The sequence below is a fragment of the Lissotriton helveticus genome, chromosome 10, assembly GCF_964261635.1.
Source record: "Lissotriton helveticus chromosome 10, aLisHel1.1, whole genome shotgun sequence".
In the NCBI taxonomy this organism is placed as follows: Eukaryota; Metazoa; Chordata; class Amphibia; order Caudata; family Salamandridae; genus Lissotriton; species Lissotriton helveticus.
Window position 1 is genome coordinate 1,009,865,273 of NC_136071.1, and position 25,844 is coordinate 1,009,891,116.

Below are 25,844 nucleotides of genomic sequence, written 5' to 3' on the forward strand. Positions count from 1 at the left end.
AAATAAATTCAGACCTGTGAAAGGCTATTTATGCTTTAGAGCTCTCTGTGCGGTCTCCAGTTTCCATGATTTCATCCACAGTAGCCTGTGACCAGCTACTGGGGCTGCAACTGAGACTGCAACAGACCATAGGCTATCAAAAGAGGCATCCGATAGAAATTTTGCCCAAACTCCATCTTACCCAGACGGATCCTCATTCTCCTGAATAGAATCAAGGAGAGTTGGACATCTTTCAAAAGCAACTGAGTTGCATAGGCTAAGTAAGTGTTTGTCCTCAGAGCAACATTAGATGTTGTGTTGGAATGTTTTAAAGTAGTCTCAACCTTACGATCCACCACATCAGGAAGTCCTCTAAGTAAGATTATAAGTGGATGCCATGGACGCAGGAATTGTCTTGACTTTTGGGGTTTGGGGAAAATATTTCTCAAATTCCTTAAGTAAATATCTCTTATTTAGAAACCGTGGAGCTGAACCCTTATCCAGATCCTTCAACCAAATCCTTTGTTGCATCATGAAATGGTAGGCCGTCTGCCTTCTTAGCAGTATATTGTGTGTAAAACCCTTCCTTCTGGTGGGTGTTTGCCTCAAACCCCAGTTTTTCTTTTATGTGGACAAGGAGATCACACAGCTGGCACCTTGCACATAGTTTCCCTTTTGATCTTATTTAGGATCTTCCTCCACCTCTCTAGGGGGCTTTGACGCAGGCTCAGACATTGCAGAATCCACTGCCTCCATAATAATGGACTGAAGGCCAGATCAAGATATCTGTAATATCTCCTCCTCATTCCCTGTTTGCAGCGTCCAATGATGCTGCTTTTTAAAAAAAATCTTTCTTGCCCTCCAAAGCAAAAATAAGGAAGCGTTGTGCTACAGCAGCGCCCTTCTTATTTAAATAATTGCTTGGCAACAAACTCCAGTCAAGCGCAAGAGCTCAATATCATAAATTAAGTGCAGCCTCCTGTGGGAGCCCCATGGGCCTTCAGGCACTCACCACAGCTCAGGATACTCCTTTATGGCTCCCAAACGGCCCAATCATAATGCAGAGAGCAAAGCTCCCCATCTCAGTCCAGCACATGGGTGGGAAGCACATGACTGCATATCAGGACAGCATAAAGGTAAAAACAAAATAATCATGAACAATAAAACAAATAAAACAGAAAAAAGTGTGGCTTACTTCCTTCACTGAAGGTAGGAAAAAGATACAGGAAGTGGGAGGGGAAGAGTATTATGGCGTGGGGTTGTGAAATTAGTAGGCTTTATGGCCCTTCTGCCTTATGGCACGAGATAACTTCCTGTCCGAGGCGGGCCACCTCATAATGTTAGGTCTGAGCGAAGAGAACACAGAATGAGAGGATAATGGTCTTTTCTAAAAGCGTGTCTGAAATTTGCCAAGACTGCACGCACATTCCTTGAGGTAAGAAAGTGACGCCCTACAAAAAACATTGCTTGTCAATAGTTGTAGACTCCTATGTTCTTGTTTATAAACCAGTATTGTTATCGATCCTTTCCATGTTTTCATAAATGGGAACTTGACTAGCAGTGGTGTTTCGATACATAACAGGCACTGGCAAAGCCAATAGATATGGCCTTGGCAAACAAACATTATTTTTTATTTGTTTTTGCAAACATGTAACATGTTTAACAAAGAGGGCAAAATACATAGAAAACATATAAAAATAAAGGTGTGCCTGAGCAACCAAAGCACCAGCCCTATCACTAAAGTACAGTTCTTTTCAGGCAGCTGTGCACTTGTGATCAGGCAAAATGCCTTCACTCAATGCAAAACAGCCAATAGATGAAGTCGGCTGCACCACTGCCCCATGCTGTATGCCATGGTAGGTAGAAGCAAAATTTAAATGACACTTGAATATATGGATGTATTCTTTCAAAGATTGTTTTGGAAAACATCAGTCTGTAGAGACAGATGAACAGTCTCTAAGCTAGATCTAAAAATAGAACAACTTGATGAAAGAGTGGGGTACTCTCTGTAATAGATTTTAAGCTTTGAATCACATACTTGATTAAAAAGGGTTTCTTACCATGAGCAGGATCAGGCAAAAATTGCACCCATTTGGTAACTCTTGCAAGTTTAATAGTATCTTGCCTTTTTCTTTTCTTTTCACTTTTCTTGATACCATGTGTGTCTATCCTGGTACCTCTTGACTTGGAGATCTGTGCACGGTTTACAAAGTTCTGTTATATCTGATTCTTCTAGCCCTCTCGCAGCCTTCAATATGGTCTCCCTCCACACACTCATCACAAGGCTGCAAAGTATAGGCATCCAAAGAGCCGCTCTCAGATGGGTCGCCGCTTTCCTCACTGGGAGAACACAAAAAGTTTACCTTGCCCCCATTCACCTCTGAACCCAAGGATATTATCTGTGGAGTATCCCAAGGATCTTTGGTCAGCCCCACCCTCTTCAACACTGATATGGCACCTCTTGCCAGCATCACCAAAACCTACGGACTCAACATCATATCCTATGCCGACAACACACAAATTATCCTCTTCCTCTCTGAAGACACCACCAAGACCAACTTCCACAGCTGCATGACAGATGTCGCCAACTGCATGAAGGACAACTGCCTGAAGCTCAACTCGGACAAGACAGTGGTACTGATTTTAGGAAACAAAAGCTCCCTATGGTGCGCATTCAGGTGGCCCTTAGAATTCATACCTACTTCTACCCCACTGACTACGTTAGGAACCTCGTCATCATTCTGGACAACATCCTAACCATGACGTCACCTCCTCCTCCTCCTTCATCATCCTCCGCGTGCATCATAAGATATTCAAATGGCCACATCAAAACTCACGAACTTGAAAGCCATGGCGCCGAGTTGATGCAACGCATGTCTGCTGAGACCACAAAGAACGGCGAGTGAAATTTATTGAAAACACCTCGGTAGACAGATCACAGTAACAACGCGGTTTGCCGAAACCCGCATTGTGAGGCATCCAGCATCTATTTACCGTACGTGGACACACGAGCACCCCCTCCATTTTAAGATAGTCTTGCAAGGAAAAGTGCATAAACAGCATAATTTACACATCAGTACTGCCCTCAAGCTATTTGCCCAGCAAGGCGCAGATTTCATTTATCCAGATAGAGACTGTGGTGACAGATAAAACCTGCACACGCCTTCGATCCTTTTACCTCTTCGTCCTTATAGTGAGTACACAAACGATTTATCAAAGCGTGTTCAAAGAGTATATCGGTCTTTTGTATACACAAGGAGGAGACTCACTATTCCCACATGAGAAATCAAGGTTTCAAATTATAAGATGTACATGGCATCCTGATTAAGGCTTCGTCCGAAACACGCGTAGGAATTAATGTATAGAAGAGCCATGCCCCAAATCACCATGTTGCTCTAATTCTGAGTAGTAATTTGTACACAGCAATGGATTTAGTGAAATGTTTGATGAATTTCAAGAAAGAAAACAAAGTTTAAGCTAGACTTGTAACAACCATTTCTGAGATCCTTTTTGCAATAATTGACATTGGAGTTATTGCTATTTTTATACTTTATATGAAATGTAACATGATCAATTTATAAAATTTCACAAAAAATAATAAAAAATATATTTTTATAAATGAATAGTACATGCATGTCTTAATTCTGTATATGCTTTTCAGGTCCGACAAGATATTTTCATGTTCCTAAATTGTTTTTGATTTCAACTTGTTGATATACCCTGATTTAGGAACCACCGTCAGGGGTACCCCCTTTCTTTACAAACCACACCAAAACTCAAGACACACCATCACCCAGGCCCTCATCACCAGCCGACTGGACTATGGCAATACTCTGTGCAGGGATTGCAGCTCACCTCCTCAGATGACTACAGACCATATAGACTGCTTCAGCTTAGATAAAGCCACATCATCCCCTACCTCAGGGAACTCCACTGGCTCCCTGTACAGGAAAGATGCCAGTTCAAGCTCCTGACCTATACATACAAGGCCCAACACAACTGCGGATCTGCCTACTTGAATCACCACCTTAACTTCAATCAGCCTACCAGACGACTCCTCTCTATGTCCCTTCCTCTAAACCTCATCACCTGCATCCAACGTAGAAGATGAGGAGGCCACTTCTTCTCCTACCTAGCAGAAAAGATATGGAACAAGGTACTTCCGAAAGTCCCTGAAGGTCTGGCTATTCGACTAATCAACTGGACACTGCCAGCACCTGGATACCCTCACGGGTGACAAGAAACGCTACGCAAATCTACTGATTGATTGATTGCTCTTTTCAGTGTTTTGGGTTTCACCTCAGTGAATAGGTTTCATATATGTTCATGCTAATATGATCTGATTGCGATAATTGCTGTAATGGGACAGTGCTGTTTATCATCCCTCCGGGCTGGTGTGTCAAATGAAAAAATAGAAGTATGTGCTATTTGGTGAACGTCAACAACAAATAAAGGATGAACTCTTGGGACTCTCTCCCAGTCTATGGACTGAACACCATACCCTGATCTGAAGGTAGCCAAAACCTTTCTGTGATATGTATACATACAACTTTTAAGAAGACTGAAGAAAACGCAGCTCCTGCTCAAAATCTTAGCACAGTCACAAACCACAACCCATCATTAGATGCAATTAGCTGGCTGTTCAGAACAGGCTTTTCACCTCTGCAAGTAATTATAAGGCATATCATTTTTGGGACGGTCATTTAACCGTATTGTCCTGACCCCTTGGCATGATTCTGTAAAAAAATTGTTGTCCATAGATTTTCATTTTTGATTTGTGGTTTTGTATCATTAGAGAAGGAATTTAGCTTGGGTAGACGTTGCTAATCAGGGCCGAAATTGTCTGGACAACATTATTAAAAATGGCAGATATATTGCAGTGATGATGTAAGATTTCAGGAACCATAACACCTATATACTTCATGTTGGTGTCAGAACACACATTTTGGGGGTCAAGTAGTCTTATAGAGACAGAAAATAGCTCCTCAGGGCAACCCTTCCGCCACTTTCCAAAATGGGGCACTATAATGATGTGTTTTAGCCATTATATTGGTAATTAATTTTAATATTTGTTTTGTTTCAGGTTTTCCGTTGATACAAATTTGTAAACATGAGCAAAGCAGTTGGTAGCAGAGGATCTTTACCTCCTGAGGGAGTGTTGCTAACTACAAAATGTGAGAACTCCTTTAACACAGAAAAATGTGTAATATGCCTCACAAATCCGAAAAAAAAACTAACATTAACTGCGGCTCGACAGAAGAGAGTTCAAGATGCTGCAGAAATACGGCAAGGCGAAGTTCATAAAAGATTGGAACTGATGGGTTTAGAGGATCAAATATTTTATTATTGTAGCAACAAGTGCTACAAGTCTTATACAATGAAAAAAATCCTGGAAAAAATGTGTCATAAAATAGCAGAAACCAGTGAATCACAACAAGAATCTGGGTCTTCTGAGAAAGCGACGTCAACCAAACCCAATGCCTATCCACTTACAAGATCGATGGCTACCCCACGGACACCTCCAACAACTGATCAGAAAGCGGAGGATCTTCAATGTGTTATCTGTGGTCTAGTCAGAACAAGGGCCAAAAAGATTGACTAAAGAACAAAGGGGCAGATTTACAAGACCCTTGCACCACCAGTGCGCCATGTTGCATGACGCACCGGTGGCTCAGCCTGCTAGGTGATATTTACGAGAACAGGTAAAGTCACCCTCCCTGGGTGTTGCTGTGGGTGTTCCCACACAACACCTATGTCCACTGATGCATTTCCAGATTCACGAGATATCGTAAATCTGGAACTGCGGCAGGGCGTAGCGAGGTGCAAGGAGGAGAAATGTTTTCTCCTAGTTTTTTTCCTCTTTCAATGTATGCTGCATTCTACAGCACTCATTGGAAGAGGAAATCACATCAATTGGTTGTTTTTGTGCAGGAAGGTGCTCCCTATGACGCAGACATCCTTGCAGTTTGTGCGCCAGCGCAGGGGGAAGCACAGAAATGCGACATATTGCTGTAAATATGTCGCATCCCTGTGCTTCGAAACTAACGCAGTGCGGCGCAGCAAAATGACTTGCGGCACTGCCCTGCGTTAGTTTCATGTAGATCTGTCCCAAAGTACATAGTATGTGAGTCTCTAATGGCAAGCATAATTTTAGCTACTGCTAGTTCCTTTTAAGACAAAGTTTTCAGCTGAGTAACTGATCTAAGCAGAGAGGTGAATGTATTTGCAGCAGATTTGTATTCCCACCCGAACTGCATGTGTGCATACATTCAAAAATATAAATGCACAATGAGCTCCCAGAAGCAACATAACCGCCAACCTTCAGTTAAGTTTGCACTCTTTGAAAAAGCAAATGAAGTTTTAAAGCCACTCTTAAGTGCTGGCTACGGGTTCACACTCAGTGAGATCAGAGAAATAATGGTCAACATTGATGAAACTGTATTGATCAATAATAATGATATTAAGATTTTTCTGGTGAGAATGTACAATGACAGAATGCCTGATGTTGCCTTAACATTTTTTATATCATTGTTTAATATCAGCACAGCAAAACTGTTAAAAACGAAAGTTCTTGAGCTCACAATAGAAGCTGACAAGATTGATGATGGTTTTAAAGATATAAGTGAAGAAGTGGAAGACAATCCCATGAACTGACAAGCTGCTGCTGTGCAGGTGTACTGTCTTTTCCAAATCACATTTCATGAATTACATCATGGAAAAAAAAGCTCTGCTACACATGATTACTGCCCACACAATCTATGACAAGCTCAAAAGCAGAGAGCTAATCACTTCAATGAATAGTATGGTGTATCAAAAAGTTATAATGACATAGTACAGAGCAGGAACTTGTTATCAGCTCATGCTGTAAAATCTTGTTAATAAGACAGCACACCACTTCTAAGTCACTTTACCAGGAAATCATTTACAATTGCTGCTCTTGATAATTTTGATCTTGAAGACAGCTCTTCTTTGTCTGTAACATCCACACATCTTATAATGCCATGATGCATTTTTCAAGACTGTACCAATGAAGTAGCTGCTGGAAAACAAGCTGTATCAGCTGTAGGCATAAACAGACGAAGCTGCAAACTTATAACCTAACTGCCTTGACAACTTGTGGAAAATCCCTACAGGCCGTCAACGCGCCCCAGTCTACCAGAGACCTTCAAAGTGGCTGAAGACATGGATGTTCTTCTACCTGATGCTGCGGTCCGCAAAGCTAATCTATCTGAATTTATCACATCATTTATTCAGTGTGGACTGAAGGATGAAGAAAAGCCAGTTCCTCTGGGGGCTGAAATTCATGTCTGGTCTCCCAGAATACCGACCCACTGAAGAAGGTTGGGCTTTTATCAGTAATACCATCTCTAGTCACAAACTACACAAACGTTCACACAGCTCTAAAAAATGTCCAAATGTGCGTGTTCAGCTTGAAGACCAGCCTATCCTGCCAATTCTCTGTGATGAAGGTGTTTTCTGTATTATAGCTGACATTTATATGAGCAATCCAGTAGAATTTGTTGATCTTTATCCAATGCTGGGCGTTTTCCACATGCCAAAAGTTGTGTTATCTCAGTGGATGTGGGATAGACGATGCTCTTATTGAGGCTGAAACCTTTGGAAGCAAAACTGTCTATTTAGTATTGAGTGGAACTCATTATGTTCGTTCGTTCCATGGTATGCTCATCATATCTGAGGCTATAGAAACATTGCGTTGGAATGCTTTCTAGAACAAGAATGACAAATTAGGTTTTACACATCTTATCTCAGAAGTGAACAATGCAATGGGTTCTCTTGGCTCAAAAGACATAAAGCAAAGCCAGGCAATGTTCAATACACTCCGTTCAAAATCTGAAAACCTAAAAACCAAGTTCATAGAGTTTGTCAAAAAGAAAAGTCTGAACTTTACAAGTACTGGGGAAATGATTTACTCATGATAGCTATAGTGAAAACTTGGTACATGTTGATTAAGAAGGTTATTGGTAGCTGCATGTGAAGACTGTAGAGTCACTGATTATTGATTTTTGCAAGTTCAATAGCACAAATTACCTGAGATATGTGTCCTGGTATTTGGAAAGAGTGAAGAAGCTAAAGGTGGAAAAATCATACCTCTACAGAAAATTCATCCAAAGATATTTTGTGGTGGAAGACAGAGGAAAGGTTCAATGCTGTGGCTCCCGATATGAAACTGGAACAGATGATCCAGAGATCACAGAAAAGCTCCAAGGGAATTGTTGGTCAGACACGTAATACTGAATATTGCTCAATAGCAGCTAGTTTACCATAAAGTCCTTTCTATTTGAAATGTTTTCAGAGAGATGACAAATTCAAAATTAATGGACCATCGTGAAACAGTTCCTCAGCACGAACTTGTGGGAAAGAGAGGGGAACGTTTTAATAAACATTTTGACAGCCTTCCTCATGTCATGGAGCAGCAAGAAAACCCCTTTGAAATGACTGAGACTGTGCGACTACACAACTTATTGACCAAACAATATGTGGATAACGATATAAAGACAGGTCTACTAGATATCCTGGAAAATGGATCGAAACTATATGCAGAACTGAAGCAGGAGAGATTTGTATTGAAAGATAAAAAGTTGTTTGACATAAGGCTAGATGTAGGTAATTCTTATTTACCACTTCTTAAATACCTAATTTTACCGATTCGGTATTTAAGAAGTGGTAAAATAGAGGGGGGGGGTGTAGGTATTTCAGAATCGGTAAATACCGAATCGTTAAGATTCGGTATTTACCGATTCTGTAAATACCGATTCGGTAATGCCCATTGATTCTTATGGGCCCTGAAGCCCATAGGAATCAATGGGCTATACTGAATCGGTATTTACCGATTTGGTAAATACCGATTTTTGCAAGGGTGCAGGGGGTGTCACTTTGACACCTTCTAGCACCCCAAAGACGGACATGTGTGCCATGTGGCACACAGACATGCCCTAAGGGCATATCTATCTGTCACATGGCTAGGTGTGCATGCACACATGTGCATGCACACCTGGATTCGGTATTTTACCACCCAATTGGATTGGGTGGTAAAATACCGAATCTGAAAGGCCTTAGGGACTCTGAAGAGTTCCACCTACACCTGGCCGTTACCGAATCGGTAAAAATACCGATTCGGTATTTTACAGAATCGGTAAATTTACCGATTCGGTAAATTTACCGATTCTGTAAAAATGGCCCCCTACATACCAAATACCCATTTACTGGTCGGTAACGGACGAAATCGGCCGTTACCGACTGGTAAAGGGCTTCCTACATCTGGCCCATGGTCTCTAAAGCTAAACTTCCAAACTTTAATTGCCACAGTAAGAGTTTCATCCAAACCCGCCAGCCACAACATAACAAGTTACAAAAAAACAACTTTCGACGCACATGATGTAGCAAAAGAAAGGGGTGAATTTATCAAGGACATTCTGTCACATGATCTTCTTCCAACAAATGCCTTCTTTGTAGGCCTGGGCATTCAACTCTGCTCTGTTCTTGGAGTTTGCTGAGTTTTCTGCACTCCGCACTCCGCAGATCTCGTGGAGTGCAAGAAAACCCTGCTTAGCGTAGTGCAGCAGAGTGTTTTCCCTGCTCGCTTTCACGAACGGTAAGTTTGCGAGCACGAGCTGCTGCTCGGGTAGAATTTCTACCCAAGCTCCAGGAAGACCAACACGAACAGTGGAGTTTTTTTGTAACTTTGTGAAGTTCCGCCTAGCAAAACTCTGCGAACTACGCCCAGGCTTACTTATTTAGTTAACCAAACCAGTGAAGCACAAACTCATACAAGAGCTAGAAAAATAACTTTTGCCTTAAGAATTTCAATTCAAAAAGGTGTCCTCATTGAAAACTGCTGTTGTTGTGAACGATATGTCACAATTGCAATTGGTCAAGATTTCATTCATGCAAAACTTCAGAGAGGTCGATCAGACTGTTCTACAGATATCAAAGTCAATGTGCACCTTGCAGGAATTGCACATTGTCTTTGAAAGTTATCCTGAATTAGCTCTCAAATAATGTGTGGGAGTCAGACAAATGTCTACTACTGGTACAATTGACATGGCCAGCATCAAAAATTCGACACCTATACCTGTGCAACTTAATACACTTTTGTCATCAACATTCAACAAGATGAACTTGGAGGTGTAAAGTCACCAACACATTGCTGCTGCTTCAGTGAATTTGTAATTATTGCAAGTGGAATGATTGTCAATGAGGAGTTGGTGCCTGCAGAGATATATTTAAAAGGTATGGGCCATATTGTTGAATTCAAAAGCTAATTGGAGGAAGCTGACCTTCGTATTGTGCCACATGTTGAGTGGCCTGTCTGAAATCGTCCTAATGGAGTCATTGTACAGTCAAATAACACAGATGTTATTATTGTGCAATTTAATTTTTTTGCAATGTTCATAAGTCAAGGATTGTCAGAGTTATAGATACATTATGGAAGAGGTGAGAAAAGACACTTATCCCACTTCATATTCTGTACAAGAAACTTGACCGAGTGATGCCCAGTGTTCTTTTTTTACGGGTGGTGACACAATGAGCAAAACTGAAACAACCCTTGGCTTTAATTGCTGAACCTGTGAATTTTCTAAAAGGATCTGCTGAGACAGAAGAAGAATGTGACTTTAAAGAAGTAGAAAAAACCTTGTGCGCAATGAAAAATGAGTTCTGACTGTCACACATTTGACGGTCTTTGGTACACTGAGTTCAAGAGATCAGTAACGCTAAGTGACCGTCCACCGACGTCATATTGTGTGTGTTGACACAATAAAAGAGTGTTCTACTAAATCAGACGATGTGTACATGTTTTGGATCATGCATATGTAGAGAAAGATCCATGTGAATTTGTTTGGGAAGATATTGGTAGGGAGATAAAACCTACACATTTTCCAAATCCTGTACCCACAGAACTTACTTGCAAAACCTGTGCTACAAAAAGATGTCCCTGTCGATATGCTCTTATCAAATGTTCAGCATTCGGCAAATGAACCACATGCGGTTGCCGAAACGAAAAAAAGAAAGTGAACTATTAAAATGTGTCTAAAAGCAGGAGTGATACACATTATGTTTTTTTTTATATTCAGATCATAAACATTGTTTCGTGCATACATAAAAGGATTAAAAACAATTATTATTTGTTTAATTTCTATATATGTCTCTTCTTCCTCTATTACAGCCATCATTTTGGAAAATGGCAGCAAGGTTACTCTGTGGAGTTGTTGCCTTCCTCTGTAAGACTACTTGGCTCCCAAAACCTATGTTTTGACACCATAATGAATTATATAGCTCTCATGGTTCCTGAAATATTACATTGTCACTGTATCACATCCCCCATTATTAAAAATGTCATCCAGAAAAATGTGGCCTGATCAGCAATGTCTACTCAAGATAAATTACTTCTCTAATGATCCAAAAACACAAATCGAAAATGAAAATATCTGGACAACTATTTTTTTCCAGAGGTATATCAGGGGGACAGGATTATTATGGTACTCTGTGCAACATTTCAAAACTCACACTTTTTTCTCTCTTGAAGGTAACAGTGAGTGTTGTCTGGTAGGGCTATGAGTGCTCTAATTCAGAATGACATGTTGAGTCAAAATTTGTATTTCCATTTCATGAAAAGCATTTCCACCCCCTTGGAACTCACTGTGCAATGCACAAATGCTTTGCAACCACCCTGCAGTCACTAACCATGGAATGGCTACCGACTGATAATGGAGGCAGCCACTATATTCGAAGATTGCTAATTTATGTAGGCAGATAGTGGGTTTTGGGAGTAGCCAATAGCTTGTATGCTCCAGCTGATACCCCATTAATATTAAAGTAGGTAATATCTTACTGCATACAGTCACTCTACACAGCAATGGTTCCCAAACTTCTTCCCACATTTTTTAGAACCACGTTCTATTTTGTAGTATGACAAACTTTCACGACCCACCTAGCTTTAACAGACAGGAGGCGGGCAATTTTTTTATGTCACTAAAGCATCATGTGATAGAGCATTGTTATTTACAGACAGCACAATTTTTATTGAAATGTTCACTAAATGTGTCCAGGAAGTTTTACTGATATGAAACTATAATGCACATAAATGACAATGTGTGGGAATCGAGTTTCAGTGAATATTTATTATTTGTACATCACCAAAGTGTCTTCATTTGTTGTTATCCAACTAAAATCTTTGTTTGCACCAAACCTCAGAATGGCTTCATTTTGTTTTCCTAACTGCTGAATGTGTACAGTTCATGTGCAGGTATTTAACTTATGTAGTTTGTTAGGAAAAATGACATCCTCTCGATTTTCTTTCCCACTCTCTGTACCCCTGAAGGGTGTCATATAACTCACTTTACTTTTCCTTCTCTGACTGCAAAGTGAGAGGAGTTCATAAACACCAGTTGCCTAAAAAATAAGCAGCAGAAAACATAGCGTGATAATGTACCTCTGTCTTTGAAGTTTCAGAAAATGTAACAGGATTAATACAGAATTTAAATTCATCTTTATTTATTGCCTAGACTTTGGCTACCCAACAGTTTGGGTAACACTGGATTAGTGAGTTCCTTGCTGAGGCTGCTCGTTGTGCTACACTGAGCATTGTGCAGCAAGCAGTGACTTCAAGAATCTGGTGTCATGGCATCACCGAAAGGCTCGACGCTTGCTTGTTGATTAGGACATGGTGGCTTGCTGTGCTTGGTGGATGATTTGCAGGGCTGCATTTTAATAATTATTTGCATTTCCCCTGTGCTTTTCAAGTAGGCATGCATTTCATGAATGGACCTTGGCAGTGCACGTTGCGTGAGGGTCACCCAGCTACTATCGCTCCTTATCCCTGTACAGCATGAACTCTGTGACAGCAGTAGCGAAAGTATGACGTTACAACGCATACTTTTACAACGCATACCTTTACAACGCATTTTTTACAACGCAACATCCATTACAGCGCATTCCATTACAATGCATGCCATTACAACGAATTTTAAAAACTACCTTTACAACGCATTCCATTACAACGCATACTACCTTTACAATGCATACCATTACAACGCATACAATTACATTGCATGTATGGTAGTATTGGATAGTGTAGGGGTAAAAATTACTATTCTAACTCCAAGGGGTGCAACAGTAGGGAAAGTGTTGGATAGTGTAAGGATACTATGCGTTGTGATGGTATGCATTGTAATGGTATGCGTCATAATGACTGCGTTGTAATGACATGCGTTGTAGTGGTATGCATTGTAGTGTCATGCGTTGTAATGGTTGCCTTGTAATGGCATGCGTTGTAATGGATGTTGCGTTGTAAAAGTTTTGTTGTAATTGTAGTGCGTTGTTAAAGTTGCGTTGTAAAGGTTGTTTCCCGCAGTAGCTTCTAGATGTGGTCTCTGTGTGGGGACAGGTTGTGATTCAATGTAGGAAGCAGGTTTCATATTTCTGTGAATGCAGTCCTCACACTTGTTTTGCATATCTATGAGAAGACCACCACGCCACCCAAACAGAAGCAGCTCAGCCTGATTCAGCAGATGGTGCTTTATCTTACAGCTGTCAGATGTTGGGTAAACTGAGGTGTGTGTGATTCATTGTTGGACTGATAATGGGCCCTTCGCCATTACATAATTGTATGATTACCTCTGTGTGATAACTGTTGCAGCATCCATTCAGTCATCGCTTGCAGGCACTCGGCTCCCAGGCTGCATGTCGCCTCTTGCAAAGGCTGATGTGACGGCATGCAATAAATCAACTACCACGTGTTGATGTTCCCATAGGCGGTTTTAGCATGCTTTCCACAGCTGTATCCAACCATATCCATATTCATTCGATGTGTCCAGGAATGTTATTAACCCTTTCTATCGCTTTGCTGGGTCACTACAATTATTAACGTCCTTTAAGGTCCAATTTGCGTCTTTGCTTTCTGTGTTTCCTGTCGGTGGGCTAGGAACTTAGGCCTATGCTTGGGACTTCTGGCATTCTCCATATTTTTTCTCTATAAACATGCAACACATCTCTGTCTTACAACCAATACCGCCCATCTTTTTTGCCTACTCTGTCACTCTGGATAGAGGCCTGGTATATGCAAATCAGTTGTGGTGTTGTTTCAATAGGGACAGTCCAGCCCAGGTCCCCTCCACACAGGATCACCTGTTGTGTTGCCTTGAGGGAAACACAAACATGATGGGTGGAATGCCTGAATTAATAGCAGCGACTTGTAAGTGCTGGTGCCTCATTCCAATCCATTCCAGTCTTTAGCCCATTTTGCCACTCTAGGCGCAGACTGGCCATATGCAAATAATGTATGGTCCTGCTCCAGTACAAATAGTTTGGCCCGAACTGCTACACTAGCTTGAGTTAAAATTACAATTAAGGCAGAAGTGACAGCAGTCACTTTGCTTTGTATGTCTACACTGCTCTGTCACCTGTTGTTTGTTAACTTTTTCAAGTAACAGCAGTGGCGGCTACCTTTAATAAAAAATGGTGCGTGGGAAGGCGCTCAATTTACCTTAATGAAGATCTGGAGCACGACACTTGCAACACTACTCATTTCCACATGCAGGAAAAGGAAGGACTTCCTTCCTGCTTGTGGAACGGAACTCAAACCCATCCTGGAGCTGCTTTCATGCTGTGAAAGCAGCTCCGCGATTGGTGGGAGAAGGCTCGCTCAGCGCTCATTTTGAGGCTGGGGACCTGTGCCAGCAATTCCCACGCTGTTTCACAGCCTTTGGATTGCTGGGCCTATGTCGGGCTGGCCATAGCAATCCGACATGCGCACTGTGGACCAGTGCTGACATCATGCATTAGCAGGACAGTGTGACCCAGTGCAGTGGCAAATAAAATGGCATTGGAATGACATTTTATTTATTTGTGTTTTGCCTGCTGCACTCGCAGCAGGCGGGTCGATGCTAATCCGCTCCTCAGGAGGAGCTGCCCCTGAGTAACAGTGAAAACACACACGAATTGCTTATGGAGCCACATTTTTGTTATGATTCGCCTTTGAGGTGTGTAGACTAGAACTGGTTCAGCTCTAAGCACCATATTGTCAAGAGTAGCAGAAGTTCAAAAAAGAATACGAGGTGTAGGAACAGATATCCCAAAATAAGTACACCAGAGTACATTTAATTACTCTAGTGCATAGGGTCCTAATCCCATTCAATTTCGATGTATTCTTCGAAAAAAGTCACATTCATAGTTCATTCCAAGTCACAACCGTAATTTATTTCTTATTTCATATCTGGTTGGGACTATTCATCTTTTTACATTTATTCAACAAACAATTTATATATACACAAAACATCAAATACAACATACAACAATAATCAAACTCATTTCCTAGACCTCAATTCTTTATACAACCAGTATCCGTACACAAGAGTCTGTCACGGTCCTCTGTGAGGTAACCCTAATGTACAGGTGAGGAAACCGCTCCACCTCAAAACATTCTTTTTTGCTGTACAAAACCATCAATATCTGTCACTTTTGTGATCAGTGGTATCCTCCTTTTTCGGTAGTCCACGCATTTCAACCGGCTTTAGGGTCTCCTCAGTACCGGGGGTATGAAGGACAACTACCAGGTGCGGAACGTGAGTGGTACAAAAGCGGCCACTCCTAACACCGACAAATGTCTAATCACACTGGATACTCAGTCCAGTCTTATTTCTTAGAACTCCTTTTTGAAATGTAAATCCAGGCCAGGTCTTGGCTCGCCACTGTCGGGCTGATACTCGCCGTCTCTACTAAACTCCTTGTTCTCAGGCGCTCTGCACGAATCAAGAGCCCTGCGTTGCCGAGTATGCAGCATTCACACATGAATTGCTTATGGAGCCACATTTTTGTTATGATTCGACTTTGATGTGTGTAGACTAGAACTGGTTCAGTTCTAATCACCATATTGTCAATAGTAGCAGAAGTGACACCATGCAGCGTGTCAGACTCTGGTTCAGGGGCTACAGGGCAAGCAAGGGCTACTGGGCCTCAACCATGGGGTTTGAGTTTGTTTGCTGCGGGTGCCCCGGGGTCCAGCCTACTATGCCTCTGCGGACCGGGGTTAGCACAATCCAATGAGCACTTGACTTTCAGCTGCAGCGAATAAGACCAGAAACAGGCTTCTCAGGGAGGTAGTGTGGGGATGATCAGGCTCAGCACTTAACAAATACACATTCTTAATAGTTAGTTGATTGCCCAGCTCAGTGCTTGACTTTATGAAGCAAAAGTAATTTGATGCACACTCGAACTTAGGGGCCTATTATGATGGCGGACATACTTGCGTCCGTCCGCCACCCCCGAGGTGGAGGGACCGTCCGCAGGGGCAGCGGCGGTCCCTCCATTGGAATTAGGATGTGACTGCCACCCTGGCGGTCACATCCTGTATATTTAACATTGCGGCGGGTGCTGCTTGGAACAGCACCCGCTGCAAGGTTAAAAATGCATGCTTTGCCGCGCGGTGCCTGCCGCTTTGTGCATGCACAGGCAGGGGAGTACCATAGGTACCCGCCATGTGCACCCCACACCCCCGGCCCAAACGGGCCCCCAAAGGAAAGACCGTATGCCTTTCCACGGCGGCAATACCGCCGTGGAAAGGCATGGGACCGCGGGCATCATAATATGGCTGGCGGTGTCTCGCAGACACCGCCACCATATGTATGCACCATTTCCACCGGTCGCGAATGCGACCGACGGGAAAGCGGCGGACGGTCTTGCCATCCGCCGCGGACCCCCCAGCCACCCTAATGTGGCAGGGGGTCTTTTCAGTCACCGCAGCGGTGAGTCCGCATCCTCTGGGCCGGGGGTGGCTTCCGCCGGCCCGGAGGATGCAGATTCACCGCAATCCTAATCGGCCCCTACATACCACACATATGTTTAACGTGTGTTGCAAATCATTGTCCTGTTGCTTTTAATAGGTTAGTGCCTCTTCCCGTTACTGATTCCAATTCTTCCCCACTTGTGTCCAGGCATTTCTGAGCCTGAGTTGGGTACTAAGTGTTAATAGCGTGAATAACCTTAGGTGGTAATTACCCCTGTACACTATCATAAGCGCACTGTTGCAACAGGTCACTCTAAATTAGGGCTCCCGGTTTTATGGTATTTATTTTTTTAGCATTTCCGTCTATATTTATCATATTTATTTTTTGTCCACTTTATCTGTATTTATCCGTATTTATTTTGTGTTTTGCGGATAAATGAAGTTGTAAAACTGTACATTTCCATATTTATTTAACCGATAGACACGCACTCATACTTTGATGTCTGTCTGTTTTAGCTACTTAAGATGCCATATATTATATAACATAACATCCAATGGTAAATATTAGCATTATATCACAAATGTATGTTGACACATGGCATTATTTAATGAAATTGTATCCTGTTTTTTTTAAATGTTCCATGCTGTCCATCTGCTCAGCTGTTGACTGATAAGTCAAGAAAAACAGCACAGTCACTTAAAAGAAGCCCATTTCTCCGTATTTATCCACTTTTAAAAATAAATACAGACAGAAAACACATTGTTTTCTGTCTGTATTTATCTGTAAAAATCCGTAAAAACAGAAAACCGGGAGCCTCACTCTAGATCTCACCCCTACTCTCTCAATCCAGAGTGAAGGTCAACATCTCTTTATCAGCTGCTCAGCCCCTTTGGTGTTTGCTTCCTCTTCCGTGTTTGGACTGAGTGTGAGCCACAGTCTCCTTGGTCTCTTCTGCCTTGCATTGGATGATGTGTCTGGGATCTGGGATGCTCGTGCAGGGGAATTCTGGGTTCTCTTATCGGCTTGTCTTGTTTGTGTGCCTTACAGCTCTGCTCGGGCTGTTGGGCTCCGGATCAGTGCAGCCTTGCCCGGTCGGATTCGAACAGTTGATAAGGCCTTGCTTCAGGACTGACAGGTCCAGTGTTGATCCACAGCTTCAGACACGCCATGGCCTTGGTTGATCAGTGGCTTTGAGTTGTAGTGCAATGTATGCAAATGTAGCAGCCTCAGGCCTCAGGCCAAGCTGGGGATCCACAACTCAGACACAGTGGCTCACGGCGTGCCACCACTTCACAGTTCAGTGCAGTAGTTTAGGTCAAGCTGAAGTCTTGATCCGTCCAGGTTCAGTGCATCAGGTCATGCTGTAACTTTTCGACCAGGCACAGTGACTCAGATCACTCTATTCTTCTCAAACCAGATACATTGGCTCAGATCACGCCACACCTTTCAGACTGGGCACAGTGGCTTTTACTATGCCGCATTTTTCATAATTCTCACCAGGAATTCCACACAAGAGTCTGAGGCCCTCAACACCAAGGCATTCAGATTGCTCTCCCCTGCCCACCTCTTCTGAAGACCCACCGCACCATGGTCACACTGCAGTTAGCCCTCCTGCAAGGATGCAAGGCTCCTTCCGTCTCTCGGCAGAAAGGCTGGCTCCAGAATTCACTCTTGCAGTAAGGAGTGGACTCAAGTGATGTCCCCTCCTCTCTGAGAATCTGGCTGTCAGGCAGACACCAGTGCTAATTACAGAGCAGTCCTGTGAGTACTCTGCAGTGCACCCCCTTCATTGGCTATAGAGAGCTTGGGACTGGAACACCAAGTGGGTCAGTGGGCCCCGCTTTGATAAAGTCACAACAAACAGGAGAAGTGGATCCAATGTCAATCCCAATATCAAAACCCCACCATCGGCTACATGGAGTAATAGCTAGAGCACATACACTGAATGAGCCAGCCGTGATTGCTTCACTTGACGCGACCATGGCTTTCGACACTATTGAATGGCCCTATCTGTGGGCGGTTCTGGCGAAGTTCGGGTTTGGCCCGAATTTGTCAGATGGGTGTGTCTGATGTATTCTAAACCAATGGCCCAAATAGTTGTGAACAACAGAGTCTCGGCCCCATTTCTGCTTGGTCGGGCACCCGTCAGGGATGCCCCCTGTCCCCCCTTCTTTTCGCGCTGACATTGGAGCCACTCGCGGCCTGGCTGTGATGGGAACCGTCTATTCAGGGTCTGCGATGGTCCCCGGAATGGGAGGATCGAATATCTCTATACGCAGACGATATACTACTTTATCTGACCTCGCTCCTTATTGTAGTCTGTGATGTTTTGGCCTCTTTTGGTAGAAATTCGGGGCTCTCCATTAATTGGGGGAAGTCCCTACTGTATGTGTTGAAGGGTGACCCTCCGGTCCCCCCTCGAAACTGTCCTATACAAATTAACTCGGAAGGGTTTAAATATTTAGGAATTCTCATTTCCCTGGACCCTGCGGCTAGGTACGCTCGAAACCTTCTTCCCCCTCTGCAGACTCCCTCTTTCTCGTTTAGGTCGAGCGGCCCGCTTCAAAATTATGGCTCTGCCTCGCTTCCTTTGAACCCTTCAGAACACCTTGGATGTCGTGCCGGCCAGCTATTTTCGTGAGGTTTAGGGGCTACAGCGTAGTCTATTATGGGAGGGTAGACCCCGTATTGCACTAAATAAGCTAACTCTTTCATGGTCCGACGGAGGCATTGCTCTCCCGGATATCAGGAGGTACTACTGGGCTTCCCAGCTGGCTGCTATTAACCATTGCACGTACGATCCGGCGGCTGCCATATGCCATGGATAAATTGCTTCTCCCTGGGGGGGGGGGATATAGCAGGGCTCTGTATTCTAAACCAACAAAAATGGAATTGACGGGGCCAACTAACCATATTATTCGGATCTGGTATGCCGCCAATAGTTCCTTAGGATGGAGAGATAAATTAACGTAGGCTACCCCACTCTTCGACTCCAAAAGACTGGGCAAGCTTTGGAGGACAAAAGGATTCGACAAATGGAATCTAATTGGGATCTCCACCATTGGTGATGTTTGGAGTAAAGGTAGGATCAAATTGTTCCTAGAAATGCAGGCGGAACACAAATTGTCCAACTCTGAATATTTTCGCTATGCGCAGGTCCGTCATTCGCTTCAGACTGTACTGCCCAGGGATGTGGAGCCCCCGGAGGCATCACCGCTCGAAGATAGAATCCTGGATGGCCATCTCCCCGAAAAAACGATTTCCCTAATTTATAAGAAACTAATCAATCATAGAGCTGCTCCCCTTGAAGTATTGAGGGCTAAGTGGGTCCAGGATGGGGTGGAATTAGACGATGAGGACTGGCAGATGGCAGTGTCCTCCCCAAGAGAGGTTGCTATTCCGGCTCGACTGAGGCTGGTTCAACTAAAGGTGCTGCATAGGGTCTATGTCACGGGACCCCGGCTGGTGCATATGGGTCTGTCGTATTCTGGTCTGTGTAGACGTCAGTGCGGTCTGACTGGTTCCTTTCTCCACATAATTTGGGAAAGTACACATATCACCGAGTACTGGCGCAAAATTCCTGACACCATACATAGGGTGTTGGGGGTCTCTTTGATGCCGGAGGCAAGGAGGTGCCTCCTAAATATATGGGAGCCTACCGACCTCAATACTGCACAGACACAGTGGGCTACACTGGGCTTCATGATAGCGAAAAGAAATATTGCCCAACTATGGGGAGCCGCACAACCTCCCACTTTGGAAACATGGGAAACCAACTTAGACTGGTGTATGTTCAGGGAAAAAAACTGTTTATCTAGCAAGGGGACGCCCTGCGAATGGTCTTTGGTATGGGGTCCCTGGAATCATTACAAAGGTGAGATTTATGTGCCACCCAGATCTGCTGAATTCGATGTACCCTCCTCCCCATGATGTCCCGAATCATGTACCTATGTATTCATCTTTTCCCCAGATGCGCTATTGGCAGTATGACAACACCTCTGTATTGTGATTTTTTGCTGACACTTGTTTAATAAAAAGAATTATAAAAAAAACTATATAAAAAAATAAAACACCATTGGCCCATCAGATGCTGTTGGGGACAGGAGAAGGGCAAACAGTTGACTTTCTATTTCTGCCAAAGCCTGCATGACTTCCAAGACCAGGGGTAGCAAGAACAGTGTCATGGGTATCAAAGGGCAAGCAAGGAACTGTAGGAGCTGACCCCGGCTATTTCTAATAGGAGTCAATGTTAATACTATGGTAAACTTCTCCTTTTTACTCTGATATGCAGTAGTTCATTTTCTCTTCTTACATTTATTCCCATCGTGAGCGGCGAGTCCATTTAAGTCTCTATAATGATCACAGTGTGAACATGATGAATCAGAAACCTAAGAGCAGAAAGAGAAGCCATCTGGTGCTAAGAAGAAGAGAACAACATGTGAGAGATGAAATGACACCTTCCCACAACACAGAAGTCGATGTGTGGTTGCAGCGAACAGAAAAATCGTGTTGAAGTAGGAAAAAAGTACAGTCTCCTTTTATATGGGTTTGTGTGTAGGTGTGTCCATGAATAGGTGTTTGTAACACCTTATGCTAACATCAAATAAGGATGAAATTGGCTAAGAGATTTGGTATTTAAATTAACGTTTAATGTGTTCAATGAGCTATAAGTACACGTGATGCGGGCAGGACTATCATACTGTTCTGACATACCTTTCAGATTGCTGAAAAAGGGGAAGACGAGCTCATCATCAGACGGTTTTGCAGTGGTAAGTTATGTATCAGCGCAAACATGTGTAATTGTTTTCGTAAAACACAAATACTGATTCGTAGGATCAGGATTCATGGATTTTTTTGGCATTAAATTAAACTTTGTGACATAAAATCCAGTTGGTGGGTTTCATGTTTTCGAAAATTTAAGGTAGAGGGCTGGGTGCACGAGTGGTCGAAGGTGCAGGGGGTGAGGGGCTGTCCATTAGGAAAGCAGTACATGTATAAAGTCATAACTTTGTGAATGTTACCTTCTTTACTTATGGTTTTTACATCCAATTTGAGCCTTACCGTTTGTGTCAAAGCAACAAGACAAAGTGTGGAAGATGGTTTGAAAAACATCGATTAAGCCCCATATTACAAGTGATAAACATTCAAGGATCTATAACACAGGTAGCTAACGAAATATTGTGATATGGATTTGTGCAGGGAAAAGGTTATTTTAATATGTTTTCGATGTATATATATTTTAAGAGCTAGCTCAATGAAATAAATGATACCAAATAAAATGCAACTAAGACACAAAAGAAGAAATGAGAGGCGTTACATGAAAATTGTACACTTTCCATTATCAGACAGAAACATACAAGTAGTACAAAATAAAAGGAAGTCAGAACCAAACCTCTTAAGAAAGAACCATAAATTCATGTACTCATACAGGCTCACATACCCAGTGTGGGGTTTACGTCGGCCCATGGAGAGCACATGACAGTACTATTCTTTATGGGAAAAAACCTGTTACAGAGCATGCTTTACAACGCATGCTTTTACCCCGTATGCCATTAAAATGAAATGGCTTGCTGTAGGTGGTGGATTTAACTCTAACACCTTACCTACTGTTGCACAGACTTGAGTTGGAATAGTAAATTATACTATTCCAAACTCCAGCGCACCCCGAACGGGGTAAACGCATGCGGTGTAACGTCACACAACAATTCATCACTGGTTGTACATTTTCTTTGTTATGGGTTCCCTAGCTTGGGTGAGATTATATCCTTTATGTCAACATTTATGTTCCCCTTTATCGAACTGTCAGAACTATGCTAAATTGTATGTGGATGAGCTTAAAATAAATGTTATTGCTGCCTCCCTGCTACCAGATTAGAAACCGGAGAGTCCCTGCTTCTCTTCTCCATTGACATGTTTCAGGGCTTCAATATTGCCCCTTTACAGTCAGATGTCTTTCTCAGGACATTAGGTATATCGCATTAAATATTGTGAAACAGTCCCTGTTTCATGGGGCATGTCCCCTTGGGGTGGCAGGCAATGCAAATTTTCCAAGCCACACTCCTTTAAGAGGCTCTGAGACATGCCATTGGTGAGGCTGCCGTCACTTGTAACATGTTTCACTGGGCAGGTCACTGTAACCATAGCCTGTGCTATTGAGAGAGCGCTAAACTGAAGTGAAAATTTGTAGGGGTACATCATATGTACAAGTAGTCAGCACCCATATATATATAAGGGATTTATGAATCATGTTCAAGTGCGATGTAGGGTTGAGAACTGAATTGTTTGATACTAGAACTACATGCAGAACAAATGTTAAGGGTTTGAAACACTAATGATGCCGTTTTAATAGATTACCATTGTATGTTTAGGTCTGCTTTATTCAAATTCATATTTGCATTCATATATATATATGTGATAAGTTGGTTTAAAGTAGAAAATGTATTTGTTTTAAAGTTGGAGGCCTAAAGAACTAAAGGATTGTTCATGTAGGATGTTGGGCCTATAAACGTGCAGAGGTCCAGTCCATGGAAATCGGGAAGGCCTGACTGGAAATGTTTGCTTAGCATTAAATAGTAGAAATGTTTAGTAAAAGCGGCCTTTGGCTAAAATTAATCAACGTTAAAGAATGTGTGAGCCGATTCTCATGTATTTCCTTGCAGGTGCCGGATCATGTAGACAGTAGAGTAGAAGGGCCCATTGTGTATGAGTGTTAGGATGCTAGACTCAGACATGGAGGAGTAGCCGAGGAATTTAAAGATACAACTTGAAGCGACTGAGAGTCTGGGACCCAAGGACGTTTGCACCGACAAGGATGGAAGGGTGCCATAATGGAAAATTCTGGAAACCAACACCTTCAAGAGGGGCGTACCTGAAGGCGTGTCGCCCGTATTGTGGGGTTTTGTATTAGGGACAGCACCCCGAGGGTGGAGGCAGAGCAGATGGGCTGAGGAGCTAGAGAGAGCGGTTGGATTGGCAAAGAGCTTAGCTAGGACTGAGGATTCTCTAGACTAAGGAGAAAGTGCGTGAACTTCTTTGGAAGTCACCACGGCTGTCACCTTTTTGCTAGGATGGGCGATCGCTGAGTAGGGATGTCACTTAGTATAGTGTAGGGATAGATTAACTTGACTTTTTCTTTTCAATGCATAACAGAACTCAAGTTACTGCAATCTTTGTTAGCCTGATGATTTTGGAATTGATTCTCGTATTATTCATAAGTCGCCTAAGACTTTTCCGTAGGATTATGTTTGTATTAGTGCCTGTTTACCTTCTGAACCTCGTGTTGAGGTGTTTGTATCTTCAGCTGTTTTCATTTCTGTAATAAATCTTCAAACTTAGTTCTTAGTCAGTGGTTCTTTGGGGGAAGCAAGTGGGAATTGTTGAAAGCATTGATTATTGATAAATAGGTTGCCTAATTCACTCTATGACAGATAAAAAGTTCCAGTCGACCTGTGACGGGATTTTGGAAGTGGTAAGCTGACTCTAGAATGAAAATCCCGCCTTCTCAGTTGGTAGCAGAGTAGGATGGTTTATCTTCTGGAGTGAGGGTAATCTAGAGTAGGTTGAGATTTCCCGAGGCCCATAGAGAACTAATGACGAGTATCCAGAAAGTCGCGGACGGAGGATGGCGTTTCATGGAAACTGACGGAGAGTAACGGTGCGGCAGAAAGCAGCAGCTCAGAAGAGAGCGAGTATGAAAAAGGGTCACGCGTGTTAGATTGCGGTGATAAGGTTGTATTGATGTGTTGTATTGTCTTGCGGAGTTGAGTGCCTGTAGTGTGGGAGGAAGATCAGGTTGTGAGCGCGCGCAACCGGAGAAAATCTTAAGCTCAAGGGGAGTTTAAGTGGTTCGGGTAAATCGAACACCCATAAGTAATTGTCGACCATTGAAAAGGGGGTCATGAGGTACCATTGATCGCCCGCAGGACCGAGATAGGGGGAATGAATGTGTGAGTGCGTGGGTAACGGACGCTGGTCAGAAGTTGCCGTGTGCCTGTAACCTATAAGTGAGGCGATTGTCCGGTCGTTCGTGGACAGACATTTGCCGGTTCGGTGACAATTACAGTTAGACTGTGGCCGTACAGTCAAGGAAGTGGCCGCTTGGTCGGAAGTGATCATTTCCAGTGTATGATTGGGACGCATGCGTGACCAGGAGACGAGCGGAGAAAGGAGGGGAACTTCTGCGAAACGGAGGCGAGTGACGTCAGAAGGAGCCGCGCTGGGATAGGGCGGTTAGTGTGGAGCCGCGCTGAGATAGGCCGGCCAATGAGGAGTCGCGCTGGGATTGGTGGATTGCCGGTGGGAAGTAAAAGAGCGCTGTAAACAAAGAAACATCGCTGTTTTTCATCATGAAATGTTTAAAAGTGTTGCGAGATTGTTTTAGAGGTGGAAAGAAGTTAGAACCTCGGGGTGGGGAAGAGGCTCCACCCGAGGATACCCCAGCCTATTATATGGCTACGAATGTTGGGTTGCATACCATAATGTGGCTTGAGAACTGGTGCAAGATGACCGACGGAAAAGAGGAATTGACTTTTCCTAAATATGGCACATTTAGACTGGAGGTGCTGTATCAGCTAAAAGCGATTATGACTTCTTTGCAGCCCCTGACCAGACCAACGCAGTTTGAATCATTGAATGCGTGGATCAGGGCAGCCCATGAAAGAAACAGGGATAGGAGACAGGAAAGGGTGAAAATATCAGTTAGGGCGGTTCAGGATGCGAGATGGGATGCATTAGCCAAGAGGTGGAGAGTGCAGACCATCGAAGGGGACAGGTTGTACCCGTTGTTGGTCAAGGAAGGGGATGCGCAGAGAAGGAGTACCGAGGATGAGGACAGTGAGACAGACGACAGCCTGATAGAGAGACTGTTGTCGGAGAGACCACCTCCATATAATCCAGAGACGGGAGGGGGGTCGGCACCGACGGGGAGCAAGGAAGGCCCCGACATAGACGGAGGTGTTCCAATGGAGAGCTGTTTGAGCTCCTTAGGGGACAAGTTTGGCCCGGCAGAAGGAGAAAAAGCACCTCAGCCATCTCCCACAACGAGAGTAGTGGGAAGATTCACAGTGCGAAAGGTGCACACAGAAGAGGGTGTCAAGTCTCAGAAATTGCCAGACGCCCTTACGG